Raw genomic sequence first — 8295 nt, 5'->3', positions numbered from 1 at the left:
AGTCTTTTTCAGAAAGGAGCTGTAAAATATGACTTAAGATTTTTATGTTATTTTTTATGACATACAAAACAAATTGATGTATATAATACTATTAAACATAATATACACAATATGTCTGAAAAACATTATGCTGTATATTAAAGTTTGTATTTTCTCCAGAATGTTTGTTCATCTTTTAAGTTCATTTCAACAAATTTGTTTTTACATTTATTTTTAATAAGTTATTTTTTTATGAGTTGGAGATTTATAATACATAATTCCACTCTTTAAGTGATTAGAAGAATATGAACTTTTAATATTAATTCAGAGGTTTTCTGACTCTAAATTTTCTTTTGTCAATACTCATCTTTTTCTAATGTTCAGCTATTTTCCAAATTCTTCCTTTGTGTAAACGTCAGCTTTTAGCAGTTCAGCACTTTTGTTTTCAGGTTAAAAATTCATTTTTTTAATCTCATTCAACATTTTTAACTTAATTTCATCAATTAATTCATTTCAGTGCATACATTCAGATTCAAGCATTCACACTGCAGTTTCTTCAGAAAATGCACTTTCTAGTTATTATATCATCTTCCGTACGTTTTTTGGCATCTAACTCCTTCAAAACCGCTCAACTTAGAAAAACCATTCAAACACCGTTAGATTCCTCTTCTTTGGGACATGACTGCTTGTATTTTTCTCATTTATAACATTTATATTTTTAATTTTATTCAACTTTTTTCAACAAAAATTTCCCATGTATTTCAATGGGAGAATCTTCAAATTTTCATTAAACTTATTCATTTTTCAAATCTAACTACTTCCACATACATTGACGTAGAGTCACCATTCAAACTTTAAAACGAAGACAAGACATTCAACTATTCAACTTGTATTTATCTTTTCAATATCTATTATACTTTTTCTTCAGTTCCAGTTTAAGTTTCATGATGTTTTTTCACCCGTTTCAGAGTTTATAATGGGTGTGTATGGGACAGAATGTTGGCGCTAGAGTGAGACAGCTCAACTGCTAGAGTGAGAGGAGCAAAAAAATTAATCTTAAAATCTTTTTTAAAACTGCTGCTGTGTCCGCAGCGTTTGCTCTACAGGTATGATTTTACCCTCAAAACGTAGCCACCGCTCTCCTCTTTCATCCAATGTGTTTATTATGGTAATAGGTGTTATGGTTCTTTCATAAATGTCACCAATGCACAGCCTCCTCCCTCCAACTCTTCCATAGACTCTAATGTTAAAATGGCTCAGAAGGTTCATTTGAAAATCAGAAGAGCATGGTGTCTTTCCACTGTCACCATGTCTATATAATAAACTCCACAGGCATGAAAACTGAGAATTCAGTAGACCAGACATTGCTGCCGCTCACGGTGAAAGAATTTTGTCAATACGACCTGTACTTTTCATTTGGGAACGATTTGTTTCGGGCTGACTTTTCTATTCATTTTAAGCAGCAAAAGTGAGCGGCATGTCTGTGTGCGTGTCACACCTGCCTGCCTAACGAGCTCTGCCTGCCACTCTGCCAAGATTCATCTTAAACACTTCTCTTTCAACTGCTGCTGTGTCCACAGCGTTTGCTCTACAGGTATGATTTTACCCTCAAAATGTAGCCATCGCTGTCCTCTTTCATCCAATGTGTTTATTATAGTAATAGGTGTTATGGTTCTTTCATAAATGTCACCGATGCACAGCCTCCTCCCTCCAACTCTTCCATAGACTCTAATGTTAAAATGGCTAAGAAAGTTCGTTTGAAAATCAGAAGTACAGGCTGTCTTTACACTGTCACCACGTCCATATAATAAACTCCACAGCCATGAAAACTGAGAATTATGTAGACTAGACATTGCTGGTGCTTACGGTGAAAGAATTTTGTCGATACAACGTGTACTTTTCATTTGGGAAGAATTTGTTTGGGGCTGACTTTTCTGTTCATTTTAAGCAGCAAAAGTGAGGTGCATGTCTGTATGCCTGTGTATGGAGCCATTGGGTGAAGTCACTACAGCAACCAGGCTCACACCTGCCTGCCTAACGAGCTCTGTCTCACTCTGCCAAGATTCATCTTAAACACTTCTCTTTGAACGACTTCTGTGTCCACAGTGTTTGCTCTACAGCCATCATTTTACCCTCAAAACGTAGCTATCATTCTTCTCTTTCCAACACCGTGTCTTTGAAAGCTCAGAGATGTAAACTTTTTAAACTGTGTGGATCCAAGTGGAGGGATCACATTTAAGTCATTCAGTGATTCAAAGAATATGAACTTTTAATATTCATTCAGATGTTTTCTGACTCTAAATTTTTTTTCTCATTACTTAGGTTTTTCTAATTTACATTTAAAACATTTTCAGCTATTTTCCAACTACTTCTGTGTGGATGTCAGCTTTTAGCAGTTCAGCACTTTTGTTTTCAGGCGAAAATTTCTGTATTTTTCATCTCATTCAACATTTTTAACTTAAAATTCAGCAATTAATTCATTTCAGTGCATACATTCAGATTCAAGCATTCACACTGCAGTTTCTTCAGAAAATGCACTTTCTAGTTACATTTGCTGTTGGTAGACTAGGAGAAAAGATACATTGTTAATAAGTTCTCAAGTGCTACGTTCCTCTCGATAATGTCGGGCTGGTTTTCAGCAGCTGAAGCGGGCGTTGCATGATGTAGATTTTTTTAAGCAATAACACAACAAAAACAGTATTTAACAAACTCCTTGAGAGTTCAAAGTGTAGACACAGTCGTGAACATAGCGTCACATAGCGCTGCCCCTGGGGCTTGTCTGCTGGCAGCGACCCTGGGGACACAGAAGAGCAGTGGTAGTACAAGTGCAGTCAGAAATTTAGAATATCCTGTTTTTATTTTTGACATGACCAAAGAATCCACTGTCTGACACCGTGTCTTCACAAGTGACTTCTCCACTTCGGTAATTTAGAAGTGAGTCAGAAAAAAAGTATAATCTGATCTAAATCTTTTAGATCAGCTAAAGGGGAATCCCCGACTCTGGCAACCCTGTGAAGGTTTCCTCATATCCAAATATAAACCCTGACCATGACCTTTGACCTGTAATATCTATTGTGACGAACCCCTTCCTTCCTTCAATCTGACAGACAAATAAGTAGAGAAATTTCCTTTTCCTCTGCGTGTTTCCCCCAGATTTAACTCGCAGTGACACAAACACAAAAAGCAGGGTCAGTTCTTCACATCCATACGAGGTCAGTGAAACAACACTGCTGACTTCTTTTGTTCCCGATAATTCAGCCGGACCGTGCATCAGAAATAAAAGGTGACATATTAAACAGTTTAATGAGATTCTTTCTCATCCACGTCTTCATTCACGCACACGTGTCAGTCAGAGACAATGAAGAGTTCATCTGCAGTTTTTCCTGTCGCTCTCTCTCTCCTCCCACCCTCTCCGATTACCCCGTCTGTCCCTCTCATAACAAAGAGAGGGTCTCTCTTTTTTCGAGTCATGTCCAGACATGTGTCTTTTCTCTCTGACTGTCTGTGTTTCTGTCTGATGAACAGAGCCATAAATATACCTGTCACGCAAAATAAAATTGAAGATTATGGAACATCATGGAGTACAGCTTGGGATCCCCAAAGGTCGAGGTTTGTCTGCATTTTGGTCCACAATTTAGCGATATTTAAATACAGTTATACAGGAAAACATATATACATATATATACATATTATAGATGATTGCAGATGATGTCTATATTTGACTACTGCTTATAGATCTAACAGTATTGTGACTTGAATTTGAGTTGCCCGAAAGGAAAAGACAAGCCAGACCTCCCTCTTTGTCTCCCTCTCTCTCTCCGCTCAACTCCAAAAGAGCTTAATTAATACCAAGGTCTCCTTCTGTCTCTCTCTATTGACAGAAACTGGGCATGTCCTGGCGTATCCTGTGGTGGTCTGCAGGCTTCAGCTTCCCTCCCACAGGAAAACAGAACACATTTGTACTGAGACCCAAGGGTTGATTTTCATGAGACTATTTTAGTAACCTTGTTTACAGACATTTAAAATGGTTGCAGCATCACATATTACAAATGATGTCATTAGCAGATTGAAATACAGGCATCGCTGGGAGCTTGTATGCAGCTTACGCAAGTTTGCAATAGCGGCTTGAAACATCCACTCTATGATAGAAGAGTGGATGTTTCAAAACCCCTTTTTCATCATAAATCTCAAAACATATCTTGGATGTATCTAAATAAAAGCAAAAATAAAAGCCATTGCAGTGATTTTGAAACTGCAACCCTCAATTCATTTTCACTGGCTGTACAATATGCTACACTTTACTGTTATCCAGAGCTGAATGTGTTGCTGTTTCAAGCCTGCTGACTCTGAAATTCCAGCGATCTGCCACACAGGAGCTGAAAGCAGCTGAGAGGTCGGAGCATGCGCAGGCCAGCCGTGTGTATGTGTTTGTGTTCGCGCACATGTGTCCGCTTTATGTGAATAAATGACCTGACGTGAAAGAGCTAGACGATGTGTGTTCCTGCTTGTTTCTTCGCTTGTGTTTATGTATCTAAAATGTCCGTGTTGTCAGTTTGCTCATCGATCTGCTGCGTGTGCATGTGTGTGAGTGTGCACCGCTGTGGGTTTGAATGTGTGCCGCAAACTCAGCTGTTTTTGACATTTATATGGTGATTGATGTCCGGAGAGTGCAGTGTGCTCCTCTGCTACATCCATTATCTAATTCCCACTCACTGATTTCCAGGAATATCATGGAAGGGTTCTCCCATGCAGAAATAAACAGAAAGATTCTGTCATTTCATGAATTTAATCTAGTCTAGTCTAGTTTATCTCTGAAGGCATGTTTGGTTTCCAGGTGCCTCTTTAGCTTGCTTGTCATCATGTTAGCATTAGCCAACTTTTACTGGCAAATGATGCTCTGAGAGCTGTTACCATCACTGGTCCAGCTGAAGCTGTAGACAGGTTACATCGTGGATCCTTTTCTCATTTTTACTGTTGGTGGGTTGTATCCTCTTCACTGTTGATCACATACTTCGATGCATCTCACACACTCACAAGATTCCACCATCAGGAAACTGCACTTGGACAAAGGTTTATGCAGAAAGAAAGAAATGCACACTCACAAATACTGATAAACTAAAAAAATAATTAATTCAAGCTTCCCAATGTGTTAAGCATAGAGAAGCTGCTTCACAACATCTTTCTGTTTTATGTTTGTACCTGCAGTCACCCTGAAGGCGAGAAAGCTGTGCTGTGGACAGAAGATAAGAAAGTACGTATTTGTCTGGAGTCTGCTCCCACTGTAAATATGCGTCACTTGGTGTTTTCCTTTCCCACTGAGTAAAAGCAGCAAATCTTTCTACATCAAATCTTTCTTTCTGCTTTTATCTCCTGTTCTGGAGATTTCTGTGTACTGAGGAAACTTGGTCTCATCAAAATTGACACAACAGCTGCCACAAAATTTGCTGTCAAATGCCGATCGTGTGAATACTGCTTATATGCATTTTGAAGACCTACATAACGCTCCAGCCATTTCACTGCAATAAAATAAGCCTTTTCCATGTTTTCAGTTCTTTGGGTTCTTTTAAGCTCTGTGTTGAAAAAAGTGTCTTACGACAGGTTGCATTTGCTGTGCCGAAGTGCTGAAGATTTCCTTCTGCTGTGTTCTCAGAAATGCTGCTGTGTAAAACCCTTAATCTCTGGCCTCTTGTCTTTTTACAACATATGCAACATCTGCATCTCCTTTTCTATCTACACCCTGCTATCATGAAAGCGCTTGAACACATTTTGTGTGTTTTCTGTTGATATTTTGTTTTTTGTTTTTTTGCATGCCATTTCGTGCAATGTATTGGTTTAGGAATGGATCTAAACTTTGACTGTCAGAGTAATTTTATTAAAATTATTAATTAAGGGAACAAAATTAAAATCCTTTAATTTTGTTCCCTTCACCTTTTCCCCTATCTTCCTTTCTAAGTTGCTTCCTTTAGTTTCTTTTTCTCGACTATCTTTTTCCCGGAGAAATATCTTGGCTTGCAGCAGCTGTTACGTGCACGCTCTGTGTGTCCATGTCTGTGTGCAGTTGTGCACTGAAACGTGATCTTTTGGCTGAAAGGAACAGTCTTGAAACTCTCACGTGTATCAGTGCAGCGTGTCACAGGAACGACCAAATAAGGCAGCAAGAGCAGCCGCCATCTGTTACAGCATGCGTGCATGTGTCAAGCTGGCAGAAGCAGCAGGTCTTATTATTATTTAAATAAATCACTTTTTCTCCAGGATTTGAAAGTGGTTTGAAAAGTGTGGGCAATTTTTAGAAATAAAAACAACATTTTTAATAGTGTCAGTTAAGTTCCTAGTAACAGGTTTCTTTCATTGTTCTCCCTGTGCAGGTGTAATGTGATTCGGAAGGGCTGGAAATTTTAGCAAAGATTAAAGAAGTAGAGCCTACAAGAGATGCCTTAACTTCCTTTTTTGGTTCATTGTTTGGGAAAATAAAAGTTGGAGATAAAATTTTCCTTCTATTTACTGACAGCCAGGAAAGTGGAGCTGGAGGATCCTCAAGAAAGGGAGGGCGACTATCATGTAAGGAGCCATTGTAGACCACTGTATTGATTGAAATACAGTATGTGTTTGACCAGACGTGCATGAGACAGATGACTGCAAAACACAGCTGCGATGAATCCCGTATAATGTCCAGTGAACTGTTAGAGACACATGGCCTTTCAGGGCAGGTGCAGGTGGAGCAGGAAGAGCCAGAAGTCCTTCTCGCTGTCTTCACGGTTTGCAAATGCCTCCACAGTATGTACCTCCAGACTCTTATCATGGTTGCACTTACCAGAGGAAGTAAAGGGGCCCATAATGTGTCTCTGCATGTATCACTTTACGTCTCCCTGTGGCAGCGGAGCATGTTCTGAGTGCAGGAAATTTTCCCATAGCAAAAAAACACAACTTGCTAAGTGACGAGGGAAAACCCTGATTAACTAATAAGTGTAGCTTTCTTGCTTCAGACCTGTAGCTCTCCCAGTAAACTGAGAAAACCACAGTCCTCACATAGCAACGCATTTTATGTTTTTCCCATAAAACCCATTAAGGTAACAAAGAGCAGGCAAACAAAAAGACATAAAGGAAACATTCATCTTTTAACAATAACTTTCATCTAATACATGTTTTAACCCCATGCTTTCACTAAAAACTGCACATGTACTATCTTCATAATAGACATCACCTACATCAAATAAAACTGTACCGACAGTATATAAATAAATAAAAAATAAACCAATAAAGCAAATGTTTATTGGTTGAGGTGGAAATTCCATCCAAGAACCAGTCAGGGAACAAATAATACATTAAACTTACACTTTCAATGTGGATGGAGAAGGCATTTAGGATTTTAAAGAACTAAACTAGATGCACCAGAATGCTCAAACCTACTGAAGCACCTGTTTCTGGAGAATTCTTATCTCACAGCATGATTTTTCAGGTCAAACTTGAACAAACGTCAAACTTTGACCTGCAAATTTGCACTGACCAAGTGGGACATTGCTATATATTGACTTTGCAGAGTGGTTCTGCAGCAAACCTATTAGACAAGAAAGTACCAGCAGAGGAATACTCACAAATATCAGGTTATAATGGCAGTGTTGTGAAACTCTGGGAATATGACTGCATATGAATACTCAACCAGTTGTTACATGAAAGCCAGCATTAAGTGACCATCAAGTTAAAAAAAATTATGCCAATGCAATTTCACATTGGCCCTGAGGGTGTTACTTGGTGTAAACTTGTCTTTTCTTGAATCATCTCATGATACAAGTGTGATTAATCTGATATAAACAATTACCTTTAATCCAGGCTACACAAACTTAAACTCTCTTTGGTCTTTCAACATCTAAAAGTAGATTAATGTATATCCTAAAGGTTGAAACACGTCCATCTTCTGCTATTGTTTGAGGTCTCTGCAATTACATTTATTCAATGTGCTGCAGTGTATGAAGTTGTGCAATGTTTCAGATGATGAATCAAAGGCATCCTTCACATAAAAGCTGTAATAAAGCTGTACAGTAAAGCCTGAGAAGATTAACGTAGCGTGTACACCCGCCATGCAAGTTACTGCCTGTTACAGAGATGTACACGGGAAAATATATGTCCAAACTGTTCATCTGTACATCAGAGGGAGAGAAATAACGAGGGAAGGGGAAGTGAAGTGGAAAGAGATGGTGGCAGAGAGGAGGAAAAGGGTAACCAAAGAAGCAGAAGGAAAGACGAGAGTAAAAGTGTGCAGCTGAAAGAAAGAAGAGGATATTGATGACAAGTGAGTCAGTAACAATGTATCTATAACAG

At 38.6% G+C, this 8295-nt stretch overlaps 1 long non-coding RNA gene across 1 annotated transcript; it reads left to right on the top strand.

The window, feature by feature from the left end:
• Positions 1 to 2530: 2530 nt before the first annotated feature.
• LOC146518194 (uncharacterized) lies at positions 2531 to 5860 on the top strand. Its single transcript, XR_014874135.1, has 2 exons — positions 2531 to 3588; positions 3861 to 5860. It is a non-coding gene; the product is annotated as an uncharacterized LOC146518194 (long non-coding RNA).
• Positions 5861 to 8295: the final 2435 nt, after the last annotated feature.

This window comes from Neolamprologus multifasciatus, chromosome 5, assembly GCF_963576455.1.
Source record: "Neolamprologus multifasciatus chromosome 5, fNeoMul1.2, whole genome shotgun sequence".
Lineage (NCBI taxonomy): Eukaryota > Metazoa > Chordata > Actinopteri > Cichliformes > Cichlidae > Neolamprologus > Neolamprologus multifasciatus.
Note: the sequence above shows the minus strand (reverse complement) of the source record. Positions and strands in the feature narration are given on the sequence as shown.